This window comes from Pelophylax lessonae (assembly GCF_965119305.1).
Source record: "Pelophylax lessonae genome assembly, chromosome: 5".
Taxonomy (NCBI): domain Eukaryota; kingdom Metazoa; phylum Chordata; class Amphibia; order Anura; family Ranidae; genus Pelophylax; species Pelophylax lessonae.
Window position 1 is genome coordinate 73,473,240 of NC_138772.1, and position 22,655 is coordinate 73,495,894.

General features: G+C 44.3%; 1 pseudogene across 1 annotated transcript in view; it reads left to right on the top strand.

Annotated features, from left to right (window-relative positions):
* Positions 1 to 22,655, top strand: part of LOC309556430 (sperm-associated antigen 6-like) — a 469,742-nt pseudogene that overhangs the window by 343,630 nt on the left and 103,457 nt on the right. The window contains exons 7-8 of the transcript in view: positions 9,572 to 9,618; positions 11,085 to 11,275. The product of the transcript in view is annotated as a sperm-associated antigen 6-like (transcript). The remainder of the gene's footprint in view (positions 1 to 9,571; positions 9,619 to 11,084; positions 11,276 to 22,655) is intronic.

Genomic DNA, 22,655 nt, shown 5'->3' on the forward strand with positions numbered 1-22,655 from the left:
CCCCCTAGCACTAACCTCACAGTACAGGCCCCCTAGCACAAACCCCACAGTACAGGCCCCCTAGCACAAACCCTACAGTACAGACCCCCTAGCACTATTCCCACAGTACAGGCCCCCTAGCACAAACCCCACAGTACAGGCCCCCTAGCACAAACCCCACAGAACAGACCCCCTAGCACAAACCCCACAGTACAGGCCCCCTAGCACTAATCCAACAGTACAGGCTCCCTAGCACAAACCCCACAGTACAGACCCCCTAGCACTAATCCCACAGTACAGACCCCCTGGCACAAACCCCACAGTACAGACCCCCTAGCACAAACCCCACAGTACAGACCCCCTAGCACAAACCCCACAGTACAGGCCCCCTAGCACAAACCCCACAGTACAGACCCCCTAGCACTAATCCCAAAGTACAGACCCCCTAGCACAGACCCCCAAGCACAAACCCCACAGTACAGGCCCCCTAGCACTAATCCCACAGTACAGACCCCCTAGCACAAACCCCACAGTACAGGCCCCCTAGCACTAATCCCACAGTACAGACCCCCTAGCACAAACCCCACAGTACAGGCCCCGTAACACAAACCCCACAGTACAGACCCCCTAGCACTAATCCCACAGTACAGACCCCCTAGCACTAATCCCACAGTACAGACCCCCTAGCACTAATCCCACAGTACAGACCCCCTAGCACAAACCCCACAGTACAGACCCCCTAGCACAAACCCCACAGTAGAGACCCCCTAGCACTAATCCCACAGTACAGACCCCCTAGCACAAACCCCACAGTACAGGCCCCCTAGCACAAACCCTACAGTACAGACCCCCTAGCACAAACCCTACAGTACAGACCCCCTAGCACAAACCCCACAGTACAGGCCCCCTAGCACAAACCCCACAGTACAGGCCCCCTTTCAATGCAGTGACCAGCGTACATGGTGCCCCCAATGCAGAGATCAGCGTGCGTGCCCCCAATGTAGTGACCAGCATACGTGGTGCCCCCAATGCAGAGATCAGCGTGCGTGCCCCCAATGTAGTGACCAGCATACATGGTTCCCCCAATGCAGAGATCAGCGTGCGTGCCCCCAATGTAGTGACCAGCATACATGATGCCCCCAATGCAGAGATCAGCGTGCGTGCGTGCCCCCAATGCAGTGACCAGCATACATGATGCCCCCAATGCAGAGATCAGTGTGCGTGCGTGCCCCCAATGTAGTGACCAGCATACATGCCCCCAATGCAGAGATCAGCGCGTGTGCACGCCCCCAATGCAGAGATCAGCGTGCGTGCGTGCCCCCAATGTAGTGGCCAGCGTACATAATGCTCCCAATGCAGAGATCAGCGTGCGTGCCCCCAATGTAGTGACCAGCATACATGATGCCCCCAATGCAGAGATCAGCGTGCGTGCGTGCCCCCAATGTAGTGACCAGCTCATTGCCCCCAATGCAGAGATCAGCGTGCGTGTGTGCCCCCAATGTTGTGACAAGCTCATTGCCCCCAATACAGAGATCAGCGTGCATGCGTGCCCCCAATGTAGTGACCAGCTCATTGCCCCCAATGCAGAGATCAGCGTGTGTGCGTGCCCCCAATGTTGTGACCAGCTCATTGCCCCCAATGCAGAGATCAGCGTGCGTGCGTGCCCCAATGTTGTGACCAGCTCATTGCCCCCAATGCAGAGATCAGCGTGCGTGCCTGTCCCCAATGTTGTGACCAGGTCATTGCCCCCAATACAGAGCTGAAACTTCACATGTACACTTTTTAGACCCCCCAGATCTGAAATCCAAAGTAAAAATCAAAAAATCTCTTTTTTTTTTTTAAATTTTTTCAATAATTGGCTTTTTTTATCAAAAATGACAATTTTTAAGAACTTTTTTGTGTGATTTCGTATCTGGGGGGTCTAAAAGTTGCACCTGTGAAGTTTCAGCTCTGTAGCATGTCCAGAACCATAAAAAAAAAGGATTGTTTGTATTAGAACACTTTAAGCTCAGGGGGTTGGCTTCTCTTCTCGGTTTTCACACCTTGCCGGTTTAATAGAAAGCATTTTTTTGGGTTCTTTGCAGTCAGGAAAAACATCTGAACTTGTGTATAGTGGTACTGTGCACAAGTTCAGATGTTTTGCCTGCCTCCAAAAACCCCCAAAAAATGCCAGCAAAAACACACCTGGGCATTTTTTTTTTGACGCTAGCGTTTTTTTGGCATTTTTTGGGGTTCTTTTGAAGCAGGCAAAACATCTGAACTTGTGTATAGTGGTATATATACACACATAATTATATGTATATAGACACCTAGCCATATATAGGTGTGATAGTAGCAGAAATATATTACTGTAAATGATTTCATTAGCGCAAGCATATATTTCTGCTACTATCACACCTATATATGTCTAGGTGTGTATATGAATATATGTATGTGTGTATATACACCACTATACACAAGTTCAGATGTTTTGCCTGCCTCCAAAACCCCCCAAAAAATGCCAGCAAAAACACACCTGGGCATTTTTTTTTTTTTTTTTACGCTAGCGTTTTTTTGGCATTTTTTGGGGTTATTTTGAGGCAGGGAAAACATCTGAACTTGTGTATAGTGGTATATACACACATAATTATATGTATATAGACACCTAGCCATATATAGGTGTGATAGTAGCAGAAATATATTACTGTAAATGATTTCATTAGCGCAAGCATATATTTCTGCTACTATCACACCTATATATGTCTAGGGGTATATATACAGACATATATGTGTATATATACCCCCTATACACATGTTCAGATGTCATGTCTGACATCAAACATGTCCTCAAAAAAGCACTGGCAGTGGCAGCCCCTGCAGCATGAAAAATGCTTGGCTGGTGAGAAGCCATATTCCTGTCCCAAAGCAACCCAGAGAAATGATCATTTCTCTATAGCGGTCACCCTGCTATGGAAGGGTTTTGTCACCCTTCCATAGCAGTCACTGTCAGTTAACCCTACACTACACTATGGTCCCTTTACACTTAACACTTTCCCGACAGAAACTAAATTTTTGAAGCTAACTTAAGTGTAAAGGAGCACTCTAACTACACTAGATATCCCTTTCCTCACACTAAAAATAGCTAAATGACACTTTGTAACACATTAGAACAGAACAGCATTCCACTCTCTTCCATGTCCCGTACAAGAATGCTAGGAATTTGGCGGGGGCGATCTTATATACTGGGGGGCGTATTCACTAATGATTGGTCTAGGGACCCCCTAGTCACTCCAATCACATTCCTAGCATTGTCCTGCCCCCTCAGTTGGCTTTTGCTAATGGTTCTGGTCCAATCACGGGCTTTTAAAGCCCATTTCCTGAAGAATTGCATTTTGGTCGGTTCTGGTTGCCGAATTCCGAACTTTTTGGGCAAAAAGTTCTAAATTCGGCCGAACCTCGAACACCCAATGTTCGGGCCGAACCGATGGTGGACCCGAACCGTTCGATCATCCCTACACCTAACAGGAACAGGAAGTCGACTCTTGTTAATTAGATGAGGAAGTATATATAGTACGTCCATCGCCACAGATCGGAAATACGTCTTTGATAATGCCCAAAGGGGAGGGCGAAACGCATCAACGCAATTTCTGGTTTACGGTCATCGGCACGTCACTTCTGGTACGTTGGAACGCACGCCGGGACCAGGAACCATCCCGAGCGCACTCCACGGCCAGGAAGGTTTTCAGACTCGCCTTACAATTGTATCTGCCTGAATTTTTACTACTAAATGTGAGTGTAATCCTTTATCTATACCTATTAAAAGTTATATCGGAGTTACACTATTGTGAGCTTTTTTCTCCACCTATATACATCGGAGTACTGAGAGATACTGAGAGCCACAGACACCTTATCAAGTTCCTTACTGGGACACAAGCTTTACCGACCCTTCTGGCTATATAGCTTAGGGGTCACTCAGTCCGGTAAGTTGAACGTCCAAAGGGTGAGGACCGGAGTTCCGTGAAAAAACCATACTCATGAGAAAACCATACCCTCGTCACTTCCGGTGCACCTACGGAGGGTATGGATTTCTCGCGGTACTTACACTTGCCGCGATTACATTAAAACAGCTCCTCTGCAACATAAATCATCTCCGCTCCTTCCCCTCTCACTTCCCTGCTCTCGGCTAATAAATATAAAAGCGCATCACGGAGCCGAGATCTCCGTCATTTCGAATTCATACACCCGCCGCCGCTTTTATATTTACTAGCCGACATCAGGGAGGTGACAGGGATAGCAGAGGAGATGATTGATGTTGCAGCCGAACTGTTTTTATGTATCCGCCGCAAGTATAACATTACACACAATACCGTGATTATTTCATTCCCTCGGAGCATGCGCACTCCTCAACTTCACAGCTGTTCAATGGTGTTTTCGGGGCTCTGAGCATGCACACTTTTACGCTGCTCAGCTATTTCGGACAGGAAGTGACGAGGGTATGGAAATCTAACGAGGTATGGAATTCTAACGTTACACCGGCACTATTCACAGCACTGGATTGATGGCATGATTTTGCACTTTCCTCTTGGCACTTAAGCACTTTTGGGACTCCTTTGGACTTTTCTTGGTTTTTATCTATTTATTGGACTACCACTGCTTATCTTTGTTTATATATTGGACTGGCACTAATTTATTTATTTTATTTTCCACTGATTCAAATATTTATAACCCCGCAGTGGGGATACCACACGATATTATTTGCACATGAATTGCACATTGCACTTTAATATTATTCATTTATGAGTGGTATTTATTATTTATTATATACTATTTATTATTGTATACCTCTTTGCGCGGTTAAATATACAATTGGCCCTGAGTACCATCAAAAGGGTAAATCTTGATCTTAGTAATTTTATTCCAAACACCACAGCCCACCTATTAACTGGTTAAATCTTTTGTACAGGGTGTTGAGCAAATAGATACAACTGTACAACCTTCTGTGACTCCATGGGATTTAAAACTGTCTCTCTCAGCTCTTCAAAGACTGCCTTTTAAATTTATCAGGGATATTCCTCTTCCTATTCTCAGCCATAAGGTGGCTTTCCTTGTTGCCACTGCCAGTACATTTGTAGGGCATGTTTTTAAACTGGCAGCGTTGTCTTACAAAAAAAACTTTTTTGGTTTTGCATAAGTACAGGACATTATTCATGAAGGTCCTAATAAATGGGAGCCAGCTTCTTGTTCCCCTATTTCTAGGTGGCCCAGACAACTTATTGTCCAGGCTTATGACCTTAAGGACAAGGTTCCTCCTCACTCTATTCGATAAATGATTATCATTACATTTAATAATAATTGTTAAAATAAACACAACATATTTGTCCTTGCACCCCTTGCTTGGATCATATTATTTTCCGAATTTTAAGATGTTCATTTATCAACTAAAAGCACAACTGTTTGTGTTTCTTTTCTAAAATGTACCACTTTTAATTTCATTGGTTGATCTTGTTTTTTACAGTTACCCAATTGTATGCTATAATAGTAAAATATGAATAAGATAAGATATGGATTTATCTAAAGATATATTTTAAGTATTTTCTTCTTTATGTAGCACTGTCCCCGTAGAGCTTGCTGTATGATGACTTCTTGGGCCTCCTCTGATTAACTGCAGACAGTCACTTAAAGACTGTTCACACATCCAGCCTTACTTCCAGTTGCTAGTTACTCATTAAACGGTCCAGGGGTTTTGGTTTTTGGTATTTATTGTGGAACTTGGATGGGAGAAGGGAATAGTGGGATACTCCATCTTGAACTATTTACAGTTGATAAGGACAACTCTCACTTGGCCTCACCAGGTTATTTGTGGAAGCAGACACACTGCTTTACCATATTGACACTTCTATGGAAGAATTAAGTCCTCTTGCTCTCTCTAGCAGCAGACTTGTTGCACCTACTTTATCTTCAGGACACTCTCCAGCATCCCCTTGACTGACTCTCGTCCACTGACTCTTCCACAGAAGGGGTGGCCCTCTCAGAAAAGGCCCCATGACACAGACCTGTACTCACTGTAGGCAGAATTAGATCCTCCCCAGTGTCTCCCATCCAGTCATCTTTGCAGGACCTCTGGTTTCAGCTCCTCTCTGACTCTCCAGCCCTCAGGCACACCACCTGAGGCCGCATGGCAGCTTCTACAGAGGAGGGACCGCTGCCCCCTCCCTCCGGGACCCCGCTCTCCAGCTGAAAGACCTAGAGCACATGTGCCCTTGGCATTTATACAGTATCCCAGCATGCATCGAGGCACTATCCTCTGCCAATCACCAGGGGATCTATTCTATGAGGGACCTGCCATCGCCTGGGCTGCTCTAAAAGGGGATCTATACAGGGGACCCTGGCCTGGCCTGCTCTGAAGGAGGATCTAAGGGAAACTTGCCCTGGCCTGCTCTAAAGGGGGATCTATATGGGGGACCCTGGCCTGCTCTAAAGGAGGATCTATGGGGGACCCTGGCCTGGCCTGCTCTAAAGAGGGATCTATTGGGACCCTGCTCCAAAGGGGATCTTTGGGGGGCCCTGGCCTGGCCTGCTTTAAAGGGGGATCTATGGGACCCTGGCCTGCTCTAAAGGGGGTCATGTTGGCTAAACATATACTTTGCAGGGAGAGCCTGGATTACCTGGTGGTGCAGGAAAACCTGGTAGCACGGGGAATATAGGTCAAAAGGTAAGACTAAAGGGGGATTTATAGGGACCCTGGCCTGCTCTAAAGGGGGATCTATGGGGGATCCTGGCCTGGCCTGTTCTAAAGAGGGATCTATGGGGACCCTGCTCTAAAGGGGATCTATGGGGGACCCTGGCCTGCTCTAAAGGGGGATCTATGAAGCAAAAAGGGGCAGAGCATGGGTGACCTTAACTACTTGCTCACCAGCCGCCGTAGTTTTGTGTGTTGCTTTGTGTAATAGAAAGTGTGTGGGGGGGGGGGGGGACGCGCAATGTCCATCAGCCATCCGTGAGCGCTCCCCATGGGGACAAAACAGTGGTCTGCCTATGTAAACAAGGCAGACCGCAGTTCTGTCAGAGATGAACACAGGGATCCTGTGTTCCTCCTATTTAGGAACACAGGTCTCTGTGTACATACCCCATACAGTTAGAAAGCACTCCCTAGAAGCACACCTAAACCTTTTGATCGCCCCTGGTGTTAACCCCTTCCCTGCCAGTGTCATTAGTACAGTAACAGTGCATATTTTTGCACTGATTATTGTAATAATGTCACCGGTCCCATCAAAGGTGTCAGTTATGTGTCTGATCTGTCCGCCGCAATGTCGCATTCCCACAAAAATCACTGATCGCCACCATTACTAGTTAATAAATAAGAAAAAAAATTACTTAAATCTATCCCCTAGTTTATAGACGCAATAACTTTTGCGCAAACCAAGCAATATACGCTTATTGGAATTTTTTTTTTACCAAAAATATGTGCAGAATACATATTGGCCTAAATTGATCAAAAAAATTGATTTTTATTTTTTTTTTCATTGGGAATGTTTTATAGCAAAAAAGTAAAAAAAAAATATATACTTTTTTTTTTTTTTTTTTTAGAAATGCCTGTCTTTTTTTGTTTATAGCGCAAAAAATAAAAACTGCAACTACCACCAAAAGAAATGTCTATTTGTGGGAAAAAAAGGACATCAATTTTATTTTGGTACAGCGTTGCATGATCGTGTAATTGTCAGTTAAAGTAACGCAGTGCCGTATCGCAATGGATGGCCTGGTCATTAAGGGGGTAAAACCTTTCCGGTCCTTAAGTGGACTCCCATGCCTGGCAATCTCTTTGGTAAGCAGAAAGATCCAAAAATGGTATTCTCTCTTTTAGCACCTACCTAGGAGGGTGCTACATTTATAAAATTATAAAATAATAATATACAATAATATAATAATTAGTGATCGACCGATATTGTTTTTTAATGCCGATACCGATATTTTGGTCATCGGATATCGGTATATCGGCCGATATTTTCTGATATGTAAAAAAAACGTTTTTTTTTTTTTTTTACAAAGGTACTCCTTGTGGAGGGATCTGGGGGCCCCAAACCCCTCATCGGCACTGAAAAGCAATCAAAACGCTAAGTTTTTTTAATTTGGCCCCGAGTACCCGGAAGTGATGTCCGTATTTTTTACATGGAGATCCGATCAGAGCCGAATGTGGCTTTGATCGGGTTTTCTCTTCGGGGACGGTGGAGGTAGGATGCCCGGGTCTCCCGGTGGGAAGGGAGACCTGATGCGGCTTCTCAGCCACATCGGTTGTCATTACAAGTCAGCCAACCGTCGGCTATGGACACCGGTACTGGGGTCATGCCTCTAGCTGCAGGCATTCTTCCGGTACATGTACTTTCCCTGAATATCGGCTATATCGGTAACCTCAGGGGCCGATTCCAATATATTGGGGGAAGTGCATATCGGCCCCCAATATATCGGTGTTGCCGATCATTGGTCGATCCCTAGTAATAATACTATTGCAACTGCTACTTATAGTAATAGTGGTGTTTGTTTCTCACTTGATATCATTGTTGGTATTTAAACCTGAGTTTTTATTTGCTTCTATTTTGTCTTCATTTTTTTCTCCCTCCCCCTTTCTCATTAACATGCCAATACATTTTTATAGCAAAACTTTTCCATTCTCATTACATACCTTAGAACCAGTCATCCCTGGGTCTCTATGCTTTTCTATGCAATGGAAATAGATCCTGGCTAGTGGAAGGGGCAGGCATGGTGCTGCACATAGTAGCTTTCTAAATCCTTCATTGTGCCCTACCCCCCCCCCCCCCCCAAATAGTGTCCTTTCCCCATGAAAAACAGTGTCCTCTGCCCCCCTTCACAACATCCCCCCTCCCACACTCTACTGTCCTCTGCCCCCCACAAAGTGTCCTCTGTCCCTCTGCCCCCCGGAAGCATTATCCTCAGTCTCCCCATCCTCCAAAGCAGAGTCCTCTGTCCATTTCTCATAACAATCCCCCTTCCCCCACTGGAGTGTCCTCTGTCCCCCCTTCAACAGTGTCTCTTCTGCCCCCCCCCCCCCACTGGAGTGTCCTCTGTCTCCCCTCCAACAGTGTCTCCTCTGTTCCCTCCCCCCCACTGGAGTGTCCTCTGTCCCCCCTCCAACAGTGTTTCCTCTGTCCCCCTCCAACAGTGTCTCCTCTTGGTAGGACAGCTTAGCAACCAATCACTGAGGCAGCTTATGCCCCCCACCCTCCATACAGCACTATGATACCTCCTGTTCTCCACTCAGAGAACAGAGAGGCAAAGCCGTAGTCATGATCCACCTGAATGATCCCTGCAGTTGACCAACCAGAGCGGAGACGGAGCTGTCATCCGCCTGCTCAGCGGGGATCGGCGGATCGATCCCCCGCTGAGCAGAATGGAGTCTGTCGGCGGACTGGACAGGAGTGAAAGGACCCTAAAGTGTCATTGATACTTTTTTTCTGCGTATAAACATATTTCCACCATTTTCTTTTCTGGCTTTTATACAGTATCTAGTCACAACATCCATAGAACAATTATTTGGCCATGACATTCTAATAGCTGTTATCTGGTACTGAGGTTCTTTCATTTATTTCTTATTTGATAGATTTAAAGTTGACAAAGTCTATTATTATATTGGTCAAACGGCACAAAGTAAATCAGCCAATCAAAAAGCTTCTTTTAATATATCTTTTATTTTGGCTGCTCTAAAACTTCTCAAAGCTGATTAGTTGCTACAGGTAACTTTTTATGGCTAAATATGTATTTAAACTGTTTATTAATATGTGACAATGTAACCAGCACTTCCGGCCACTGATACAATAAGTTCTGGCTCCCTGTAGTAACCTTAGCTTGAGAAAGGAGCGCATGCCCGGGCACGGCACGGCGCATGCTCCGAAGCGTGTCACAAAGCATCTTGGATTTCATTGACATCACTCCGCCATACGCCACCTCCTCCATACTGCACTTCATGGTGCATTCCATGGCATCCAAACTGGTATGAGCAGACTCCTGACACAAACTCCGGGACTGTGGAGGCACATCTCTCCAGCGTTACAGGCGAAAGACACCCCAGATGTATGGATCTTCTTTTATGACAGACAAATGCAAACAGAAGGAGCAATGCTACTACCCATACAGCTTACCAATAAACGAGCTACCGGGTGCCCAATCCACAGCCATTTAACTGAGTACATATGTAGAAAGATGATTCGCACACCGGTAGTTTCTCGTAATCTTTATTCAGGAACCACAGAACACAACTGCTGATAAGATCAGTTGACGCGTTTCAGCCTATAAGGAGGCAGTTATGACTGAGGCCTTATAGGCTGAAATGTGTCACCTGATCTTATCAGCAGTTGTGTTCTGTGGTTCCTGAAAAAAGGTGAACATTTCTTAAGAGCAACTACCGGTGTGTGGATTATCTTTCTATTTATGACAGACAAGCCTATGTTTTCAATATTTGTGTGAGTAACCCAAACTAGAGGTCTAATACATTTTTACTGGTCATACTACCCTTGGATGCGCTTTTCCTCTTTTCTGCTTCTCCCCTATCCATAGAGTCAGCTACAGCTCTCGGATCAGCTTGCCCTGAGAGTGTTTTTGACTTGTTTTAACTATTTAGCTTAACAATTCATTTTTTTCATATATGAACTTATTTGGACTGAACTTTTGCCTTTGTGCTTACCTTTCCCTTTTTGTAAACTGCCCATAATTCTCCTTATTGTTAAACAAAATGCCTATTTGTACTTGTCATAGAATAAAACATCATTTTTAACTCATGTCCTGCATTATTTTATTTTAGTTTTTTTAGCTCTCTACCTCTTAGCAAATCCTCAATGTGACAATATTGATGGATAGCTGGGTGAGGGGAAATACTTATATTAATCAGTACCCAACTAACATTTAACCCTTTGTGGCTGTCTAGGCTCCCTAATTATGAAGAGGTTATTGATGGAGACCAGATAATTGGATAGGTAAAATGGTTTCCTCTCCTCTTATAAAATGGTAAGATAGAGGGGGAATAAAAGCCATGATTTCTATCTAATGGTTTGTGTTATCTGGGAGATTACTTGCTATGCATTGCTTTTCAGTGTGGACTTTTGTGTTGAACCTTGCAGGGGGTCCCTCAATTAGCCATCTGCCTGGCTGAGGAAGCTGAAGATCACATCAAGGCAGCTGTTGCCTGGTCCCTGGGCCAGATTGGAAGACACACTCCAGAGCACGCACGTGCTGTAGCTGTAGCAAATGTGCTGCCAACGCATTGACTCTTTACATGGACACCAAAAGCTCAGAGGACCTTCAACTCAAGGTAAATGACTCTTCAGTCTAAAAGACAAGTGTTATGGATACATTAACCTGCTTGCTTCCTTGTCATAGAGGACAGCAGCTTTTTGGATTATGTTGCTCTCTGAAAAATGGTCATATTTAGCAAGACCAGCTATTGGCTGCCTGTCTTCGGTACTGCTGCTTCTACTTCTTACTGTATAGGATTTTACATTTTACTTTACATTACATTGAGGGGGTCTATGTATAAAAAAATCTGCTTTGTGAATGTCTCATCATTCTCACAAAAGTAATAAATAATACATGTAATGCTAGTTTCTATGTGTTGCCTTTTTCTGCGTGAATGTAACATTCACTAATATTTGAGCCTAAGAGAAAATAGCCATAAGAATGTCTGACCATAAGATTTAACCCCTTTATGCCTAAGGGTAAAACAAACATTATGTCCTACCCACAATTTTGCAACTTTGACATGTGTTAGTAAAACTGTACATATCATCACAACTACTTTGTTCATCCACGTGGATTATACCTTGTTTGTTTTTTTTACCTTGGGCTTTCATTTGGTGGTAAATGGTAATGGATAGATATCTTCTAATTTTTATTTATTTTTCATTATCAAAGGAAAACTGTCCTAAGATAGTAAAAAAAAAAATGTTTTTTAAATGTAGCTGTATATTTCTTATTACTACCATAACCTAAATCCTCATGCCCCTGACGATCGCAGCAATACCACATATGTGTATGTTTTTTTGTTTGTACCCATAGTACAGCCTATTTTGCTTTTTTTGTCCTACTTAACAACACACTGACACTAACTGACAGTAATACTAGTTTAAAAATGTAAAAAAAAAAACCTGCCGAAAATATACTAAACCTGACCTTTGACCCTGACATTGACCCAAACACTATATTTGGCACTGACCTAAATTAAACCTTGATCTGGGTATTTTTTTCTTTATTTTTTACTTTATTATTATTATATATTTGTTTTTTGTTTTTTTCACACATTTTTTTTTTCTCTCTGCAAGGAGAGTGAAAGATACATCAATACATTTGGTGAAAGCTGTCACACTTACCAGTGATAATACTGCTACTAAATGTTTCACTTCTCACTGCAGCTGAAGGTTTGCTCAGCCGACCACCTATTTGTTCAGCCTTTTTATACAGGAATCTCCATAAATTGTACACCGAGCAGAGGTCTCCCTTATATAATTACCCCTTATGGTTAAATTTTCTTAGCCTATAGTGTTAGGTTATTTTCCCTATTGGTAACTGTTCTTCAAATCACTTCTCAGCCTTTTGGCTAAGATCAAGTGTAGTATCTGTTCTTATCAGTGATCCAGTGGGGGCGCTGTGCTGCTATCTGACCTGACCAAGGTTGGGTGGCGGCTATGCAAACCTGCTGGAGTGATGGGGACCTGGAAGGTTAGTATCGGCAGGAACTGAAACCGGAGTGCCTGAGCGTAATTGGGGGCCGGGAGTAAGTTCTCCCCGAGAAAGCTGGAAGGGTCCATTACCTCCTATTTTGAGTGTGCTACCTTGTCTGGCCATGGGCTGGTAAGGCAGAGAGTCCACTGTGTCTGTGCCCTCTGGGAGTGGTTGTCCCAGAGGTGTTCTTAGTAACACTTTGGTGTGGGACCCAAATGTGTGAAGTGGCACATGGTCACAGCCTCCAAACACTTTTTCTGCACTGCACCTTTTAGGGCTGGGCCTTTTGGCTAAAGTCCGGGGCAATTTTTGTTACCAGGCCTCAGAGCCCGGCCAGTGCACCATGCATGGCCACTTATTTATTTATTTATTTTTTTCCCACGTTTGTCACCTTTCACTTATGTGTGTGTTTTTTTCTCACTAGGATGGAGGGTGTGAGTCGTCGGGCTTGCCCTAAAGTCTAGTGGGAGGATGTGTGGCCTTCTGGATCCTTCCTACTCTGTCCCTGGGGGTAATCTCTCTTTGGGAGAGCCCCTCGACCTAGTATTCGGGTGCGGCTTCGGCTGCACAAGAGAACGGGGTTTGCCAGGCCTTCTGGCTAGGCAGACCATTGGAAACCCTTTGTTCCTGTCATTAGCCTTGTGTCCCAGGGGATCAGGGTAGAGGTCCTATCCCTTTGGGGGGTGGACAAAGCACACCCCTAAGTGCACTTTTTTGTGTGTTCACATGCACATTTTTTGTATTCACTTATCGGGTTTTTTCGTCGTAGTTTTGCACCACCAAGGATTTACCACCACGGATTTAAAAAAAAAAAAAAACTGTTGTTCAACTCTTATGGTCAATTGTTCTTATGGCTATTTTCACTAGATGAAAGGCAACAAATAGAAACTGGCATTTCAAACATATTACAAATCTTATGGGTATTATTCATTACTTTTGCGGTAATGATGAGACATTCACAAAGCACATTTTTTATACATACACCCCTTAGCCTTTATTTTCATTCATTCATTCATTCATTTCAAATACATACTGTATATCACAAAAAAACTGCATAAAATAGTAATAGTTGTAATAGAATCAAAATGTTAGGAAGAATCCTTCAATACTATTTTTTCCGAAATGGGGGAGTAGTTTACCAAGAGCCATTGTTAACCACTTGCCGACCAGCCACCGCAGCCGACCAGCCAGCGCAGATATATGGCGCTTCGCGAGAGCGATCATGGGGGAGCGCGCGCACACCTACATTCGCCAGCGGCGAAGCTGATTCGTGGGGCAGGCGGCCACGATTGCTGCTGGGCACCCGCGAGAGCTCCCCGTGGAGAGAGAACAGCGGTCTGCTGTTGTAAACACAGTAGACCGTTGTTCTCTCAGCAATCATCACAGGGCTCCTGTGTTCTTCCTATTTAGGAACACAGGTCTCTGTGTTGATTCCATAAGCCCCCCCCCCCAACAGTTAGAAAACATCCCCTAGGTATACATTTAAACCTTTGATCGCCCCTGGGTTAACCCCTTCCCTGCCAGTGTCATTACTACAGTAACAGTGCATATTTTTAGAACTGATTACTGTAGTAATGTCGCTGGTCCCCTCAAAAGTGTCAAAAATGTCAGTTAGGGGTTCGATCTGTCCGCCGCAATGTCGCAGTCTAGGTAAAAATCGCAGATCGCCGTCATTGCTAGTAAAAATAAATAAATAAATAAAAATTACATAAATCTTTCCCCTATTTTGTAGACGCAAGATCTTTTTCGCACACCAATCAATATACACTTATTGGAATTTTTTTTACCAAAAATTTGTAGCAAAATACAAATTGGCCTAAAATGATGAAAAATTTTGATTTTGAATTTTTGTTTTTATTGGAAATGTTATATAGCAGAAAGTGAAAAATATTGTTTTTTTTTTTTTTTTCAGAATTGTCACTCTTTTTTTGTTTATAGCACAAAAAAATAAAAATTGCAGAGGTGATCAAATACCACCAAAAGAAAGCTCTATTTGTGGGGAAAAAAGGACATCAATTTTATTTGGGTTCAGCGTCACACGACCGCCCAATTGTCAGTTAAAATAACGCAGTGCAGAATCGCAAAAAATGGCCTGGTCATTAAGGGGGAAAATCTTCTGGTCCATAAGTGGTTAAAGTAGCCAAATACAACTGTCAAGCTTTAGGGCTTAGATCCTGAGCAATGTTATCAACTCTGCCCAGTTCACCTCTGTGAACTACAGAACCCTTTGTCTTATATGGAGAATCAAAGAGGTCTTCCTAGTTTATGTCACATTTCTTTTCCTAGAATGTCAACCCTGCTCCCCCATAGATAATGTAGAATACAGTAATCATTATCACCCTAGAACAGGAAGTGTGAAAATAAAAGGAAAAAAGCCTAAGGCCCCTTTCACACTTGTGCAACTTGCCATCCGAATTGGGACTGCAAAATCGCATGACAAGTCATTCTCCATTATTTCCAATGAGCCCCATTCACATCTGTGCGACCTGAAGTCGCACCGACTTCAAAGTAGTCCCTGCACTACTTTTGGCATGATTTTGATGCTTTTTGAGGAAAAGACATTATAAGCCCAGTCAAACTCGCATCAAAATCGCGGCAACAAAGTCGTGCCAAAATCGCGGTAAAATCGTGCAACTTTGAAGTCGCACAAGCGTGAAAGGGGCCTAAATAAGATTGGTAAGATGCAATGTTAAATTTTAGTTCTTTGACTCCAATATAAAGCAGATTTCAAACCAAAAGTACAACTTCTGCTTGAAGGCCTCCTCGCCGACTCCTGTTTGTGAAACTGAGCTTTTTTGAAGAGGAGGGGCGAGTAGGTAGCCTGTTTTTGACAAGCGCAAGTTCTCTTTCCTGAAGTCTTCTGGGACACAGAGGGCACCAGGCTGTGAAGCCGCAAGCTGTTACAGCCGGGTGCCTATAGCAGAGATGCTGGGGCAGACGAGAGAGAACACGATTGGGGTGAGTACACTGCTGGATCGTGGGACAGCTGAGTGGCTGTTTTTTAAAACTCAGCAGCGACACTTTTTGTCGCTGCTGACTTTTAATGAAAAAGAAAAGAAAGACTGGAACCCTGTTTTAAGGGCAGCATTCAGACAACAATTACTTTAGTTTGAATATATTCTTTTTTTTTTTCACTTGTCAGGTTGCTTTATTTTTCCTTACCAAATTTTTATTACTTTTCAACTATACTAAATATACTTATTTTTACAGTTTCTTTTACAAAAATTTTCCCAATTCCGTTTTCCTGCTCTCCTCCTCCCAATATACCTATCTGTTTTTCAACATATATTATAAGTACTGTCCTTTCCCTCCATACTTTTTTTTTTTTTTTCTCCTCTCAGACTCCTGCTAACTCAGAATATTTCCTTGTACTCTTAAGGCCCCATTCACACTAGTGCGACTTGTCCCGCGATTTTGGACCGCAAAATCGCATGACAAGTCGTTTCCCATTATTTTCAATGAGCCCCATTCATATTAGTGCGTTTTGAAGTCGCACCGACTTCAAAGTAGTTCCTGCACTACTTTTCCATGATTTTAATGCGTTTTGAGGCATATAGACTTGCCATTGCTCTCAAAATCGCGGCAAAATCGCGGCAAAAATCGCGCCGCGAAATCGCGGCAAAATCGCAGTAAAATTGCGTCGCATTAGTGTGAAAGGGGCCTAAACGTTAACCAACCTCTCCATATAATTACACATTTTTCTATTTTGTCTACAGTATATTATCAGATGATCGCTCAGAATGCAGTTTTTTCATCTGATATTCTCATTGTGTGTATGAATATTTTTATATATAGTTTGAATATATTATAAAGGCCCATACACACAATGAGAATATCGTATTTAAAAAAAAAACGGGAAAAAAAATGTATTTTAAGCGATTGCCCGATAATCTTATCATTAGTACACAGCTTCCAAGGGACAATCACAGCAGTTCATATGAAAATATCTGAAGGGACAAGTACAAAAAATGTTCTCACAAGATAACAGAACGCCGATATTCATGTAACTAGTATAGTATTTGTACGAAAAAATAGTGGGATCAAGGCCACACGTACTCGGAAACAAAAGAATATAATACAATACAATGCAATACATTAGATCTCTTCCGAAGTTGTATTCTGCCTTGCAACATTTTTTGCAACTTCAGTAACCTATTTGTTTTCGATATGGAGACTAGCATGCAAAAAAACAGATGATCATTTGTCTGATATTCTCATCATGTGTGCAAGGTATAATGCAGTGAAAAAACACTATTTACATCGAAACTGATAGCTACACATAAAGCCTGTGTTATTTTAAATAGCCAATGTAATGTAAAAAAAAATTTTTGTAGAGTTCCCACTGCTTCCAGAATTTTTGCAAGAATTGCAAAGATTACCATAATATAGGAGCCAATGCAGCCAATCTAGGAGCCAAATGGCAATTGTAAGGTGCAAGGAACCATCTGTTTTCATTGACAAAAATAGAACAGGAAAAAATGCCATCTGAAATTTTTCAGCATATATCAATTCCAATCATTTTTAATAAAGTTTGACAAGTAAAACAAGGAAGATGCAAAGATAAACACCGCATTACAATAATTACACAGTAAGGCATAATAATAATAATGATGCATCACTCCTGGCATGGATTACAAAGAAGAGGATCAATGACCATAAAAGATTATGTGATACTGAGCCACAGAGAAGAAAAATAACATAAAATAAAATAAGAAAAAACAAACTAAAGAAGGAAATAACCAGAACATCTAGCCAGAGACATATACAATCCTGACATACTAGCAGTAAATAAAAATAACAAAGCCTGAAGAGTAGAGATGGCCTTGCGGTTTGCTTGTTCGCTACCCGCCAAATTTGCGAACACATGGCGTTGTTCGCGGCAGCCATATTAGTTTACATTGGGGAGAACTTTGACCCATGACACAGGTGGAACGGGACAGCCAATTAAAACATTTCAGCACATGGACATGCCCCCTACCCTATAAATAGACCTGAGCTGTCGGCCATTTCACATTCTGCTTTTTGCCAGCTTAGGTAGAGGTTGCCTGTGCTCATGAGGGAGAGATTGCCAGACACAAATAGCTCTGTGAAGATCCACAAAAGTCCTTTTCAGGGCTGGTATTTCGGTATAGGTCTACTAGTATCCTTTCAGGTTAGGGGCAGGTATCCAGTCGGTGCTGTAGGGGCAGTTAGAGATCGGCAGCAGTCACACAAATCACTCTGTTTAGGTCCACAAAAGTCCTTTTCAGGGCTGGTATTTCGGTATAGGTCCAGTTTTTCAGTATAGGGACAGGTATCCAGTCTGTGCTTTAGGGGCAGTTAGAAATCGGCATCTGCAGTGACACACATCGCTCTGTTAATGTCCACAAAAGTCATTTAAAGGGCTGCAATTTCTGTATAGGTCTAATACAGTCTCTTCAGTATAGGGACAGGTATCCAGTCTGTGCTTTAGGGGCAGTTAGAGAGATCGGCTGCAGTCACACAAATTGCTCTGTTAATGTCAACAAAAGTCATTTAAAGGGCTGCAAATTTTTTGGTATTGCTGTTGTGCAGTACACTAAAAAGGGGGGGGGGGGTAATCCACAGTATAATATACTTTGTAGAAAGCATATTTTAGTGAATTAGTAGTATTCTTGTGCACTGTGCAGCGTTGTGACAGGTGTGGTAACTGAGTGTTGCTGCAGCAATACTACAAACAGTGCCAAACTCCCTGGCCAATTTTTTGAACAACTGGTGTGATAAACCAGTGGCCCCCCAATACCACATATTGAAGTGGGGTGTTATCTGAGTATACTTTTACAAGTGTATTTGTGTCCTGCAACAATATTGCCTCTTTTGCTGAGTTAAATCTGGTACACACAGTGCCAAACTCACTGGCCAATTTTTTTCAACAACTGGTGTGATAGACCAGTGGCCCCCCAATACCACAGATCGAAGCGGGGTGTTATCTACCTTTTTCCAGATATACTGCGATTCTCTAGAGACTTTTGTCACAGGTTAATTAAAAAACATGACAGGCAGAGGAAGAGGCAGACACGTACGCAGGGGTGGTAGGGGTAGGGCAGGAGCAGTAGGCCGAAGCCAAACTGTGAAGTTTCAAAGGCGCGTGCAATTACGTCAAAGGACGCACCAGACTTGGTTGAGTGGCTCACTCAGCCTTCCTCTTCTGCACCCTCCTCATCCTCTCTATCTGCACCCTCTTCACTCTCTGCTGTGTGCACCCCCAAAGACACCACCACCACCACATACCCTCCGCTTGAGTCACTGGAATTATTTTCCGTTCCATCAAAAGACGTTTGCGATGCGCAGCCATTGTTGGAATCAGATCAGGAAGAGGAGGTAGCAACAGCCGCCACTCAGCAGTCTGACGACAGTACCCAGATCAGCGCAAGGAGGTTGGTCCCCGCTGTTGCTGCCTACTCCGAGATCTCGAATGTTAGTGGTGGGGAAGGTGACGTGGATGATAACGAGTCTATGGACGTCACGTGGGTGGCGACAAGAGAGGAAGAGGAAGGGAGTTCAGAGGGAGAGATGGACCGGCAGATAGGGAGGAGAGGCAGGCAGAACTTGCATTGCACAAGAGGTACAAAGCAGACTGCAAATTTATCAGGAGCGAGCCATCAACCATGTACAGTTACATCTGGCGTTCCCAGGACGCCGGCACATGGCTCCACAGTGTGGGCTTTTTTTAATGTGTCCGTTGCTGACAACAGTGTTGCCATCTGCAGCCTTTGCAGTCAACGCATAAGTCGCGGTAAGCCCAACACTCACCTAGGGACAACCGCCTTAAGAAGGCACCTGAACTCCCATCACCAAGCCCAGTGGGAGCAACACCGTCAGAACCCACAAAGCCACACTCCAGGCTCTCACCGTCCAGCCCCTTCTCCTTCTCCTCTCTCCTCACATTTGTCCTTCACTCCACCTGACATGATGCCGTCGTCACGTAGTTCTGGAAAAAGGCAGGCTTCTGTGGTCCAAATGTTGGAGCGTAAAAAAATGATGACGCCGGATAACCCTCTTGCCCAACGTTTGACTGCTGGCTTGTCAGAACTGATAGCCCGCCAACTACTGCCATATCAACTGGTGGACTCGGAGGCCTTTCGTAAATTTGTGGCCATTGGAACACCACAATGGAAGGTCCCAGGCAGGAAATATTTCTCGCAGAAGGGCATTCCAGAGCTGTATGGCCATGTTCAGCTGCAAGTGAATTTATCTCTGGCACACAGTGTTGGTGCCAAGATACACCTGACCACAGACACATGGTCTAGCAAACACGGGCAGGAAAGGTATATTACTTTTACTGCCTCTTCTCCTCCTCCTCCATCCTCCCTCTCCTCCTCGGCTGACTCCTCCTCTTCCGCTTCTACTGTATCTTCCACTGCGGTGCCCGATATCGCCAGAATCTATTCCACATGCCAGATGAGACGTTGCCATGCTGTGCTGCATCTGTTGTGCCTGGAAGCCAAGAGCCACACTGGTCCTGCACTCCTTTCAGATTTGCGTTCACAGGCAGATCAGTGGCTGACACCACTGAATTTGACAGTTGGTAACGTGGTGTGCGACAACGGTGCCAATCTGCTGAGAGCACTGAAACAGGGCAAAATAACACACGTGCCATGCATGGCACACGTCCTGAACTTGGTGGTGCAGCGATTCGTTGCCAAATACCCTGGGGTCCAGGACGTCTTGCGGCAGGCCAGGAAAATCTCGGGCCATTTCCGAAGATCTTACACAGCCATGGCTGACATTCAGCGGCGACACAACCTGCCCATCAGGCATCTTATTTGTGACTGCCCGACGCGATGGAACTCAACGTTGCATATGCTTGATAGGCTGCTCCAGCAGAAACATGCAGTTAACGACTACCTGTACGAACTCTGCGGCAGGACAGGTTCTGGGGAACTTGGGTTTTTTTTACCTCGCCAGTGGCTGCTCATGTGCGGCCATTCGATGAGATCACTAAACTGGTCAGGGCGCCATAAGTGACATCATACCTTACGCCTTCTTTCTGGAGCGTGCATTGCGTTGTGTCATTGATCAAGCCGTCAAGGAGCAGGAGGATGAGGAAGTCGCAATGTTGGATGAATTCCCAGTGGGTGCTACTCCATCTGAGACAAATCAACAGCAGGAGTCTGAAGATGAGTCAGAGGAGGATGGTGCTTGGGGGGATAAAGAGGAGCAAGAAGAGCATGCTTTAAACCTTTCTGGGATCCCTGTTGTTATCCATGGATGGGGGGAGGAGAAGGAGGATGACATTATCCTGGATGATGAGCTGGAAGCAGGCCACTACACCGCTTCCAGTTTAGTGCGAAAGGGGGCCTTCATGCTCCAGTGTTTTAAGGGGGACCCCCGTATAAAATGCATAAAGGCCAAGGACCAGTACTGGGTGGCAACATACTTAGACTCCCGGTACAAACATAAAATGGTGGAAATGTTACCACAATCACAGAGGGCGGTCAGAATGTAGCGCTTCCAGGCCTTGCTGCGGGAAATGCTGCATTCTGCTTTTGTGTGTGCTGGCAGAGGAATTTCCAGTCACAGAGAGACAGTTGCGGGTAGCAATCCAACAGCGCCTGCAAGAAGAGGGCAGTTTGAAGATGTCTTGGTCACTTCAGATATGAGATCCTTCTTTCAGCTGAACCATGGACAGCTTTACTCCGGATCCAGCAACAAGGAATGCCTAGACCGACAGGTGTCCTACTACATCGGGTTAACGGCTGATGTGGACACTCTGAGGAGTGAGGAACCCCTGGACTACTGGGTGGGCAGGCTTGACCTCTGGCCAGAGCTTGCACAATTTGCAATGGAAATGTTGGCTTGCCCCCCGTCCAGTGTCCTGTCTGAAAGGACATTCAGCGCAACAGGGGGGATCGTGACCGATAAGCGCACTCGCCTAGCTTTAAAAAAATGAATGAGGCATGGATCTCTGAGGAATTCAACACATGTGACCAGTAGACCATGTTTCATTGAAATTCCTCGTGCCAGGCCACAAATATCCGCCAGACCACCATCCACCCACAGCAATTCCTGGTCCTTGGCTTCGCTACATACAGCGGCATAAAAGGCATTTCATGTCCATTGAATGGCACATTTTTGGGGCCTTTCAGGGCTGACAATTATTTTTTCTGCCAATGCCTAATGTACCTTCAGCCATCAAATACACAACGTTCTTTGCTGTCTGTTAAACCAATGTGGGCTAATTTTTGAGGCCTATACAGGCCGACACTTACTTTTGTATACTGCGAATGCCTAATGTACCTCTAGCCATCAAATACACTATGTTCTTTGCTGTCAGTTAAACCCATGTGAGCTAATTTTTGGGGCCTATACAGGCCGACACTTACTTCTGTATCCTGTGAATGCCTAATGTACCTTCAGCCATCAAACACACAACGTTCTTTGCTGTCTGTTAAACCCATGTGGGCTAATTTTTGGGGCCTATACAGGCCAACACTTACTTCTGTATCCTGTGAATGCCTAATGTACCTTCAGCCATCAAATACACAACGTTCTTTGCTGTCTGTTAAACCCATGTGGGCAAATTTTTTGGGCCTATACAGGCCGACACTTACTTCTGTATACTGTAAATGCCTAATGTACCTTCAGCCATCAAATACACAACGTTCTTTACTGTCTGTTAAACCCATTTGGGCTAATTTTTGGGGCCTATACAGGCTGACACTTACTTCTGTATACTGTGAATGCCTAATGTACCTCCAGCCATCAAATACTACGTTCTTAGCTGTCAGGTAAACCCATGTTGGCTAATTTTTGGGGCCAATACTGGCCGACACTTACTTCTGTATCCTGTGAATGCCTAATGTACCTTCAGCCATAGAATACTACATTCTTAGCTGTCAGGTAAACGCATGTGGGCTAATTTTTGGGGCCTGGAATGGCCGACACTTACTTCTTTATCCTGTGAATGCCTAATTTTTCAGACTGGAAATGAAAAACAATGGGTCTGTAAAGGT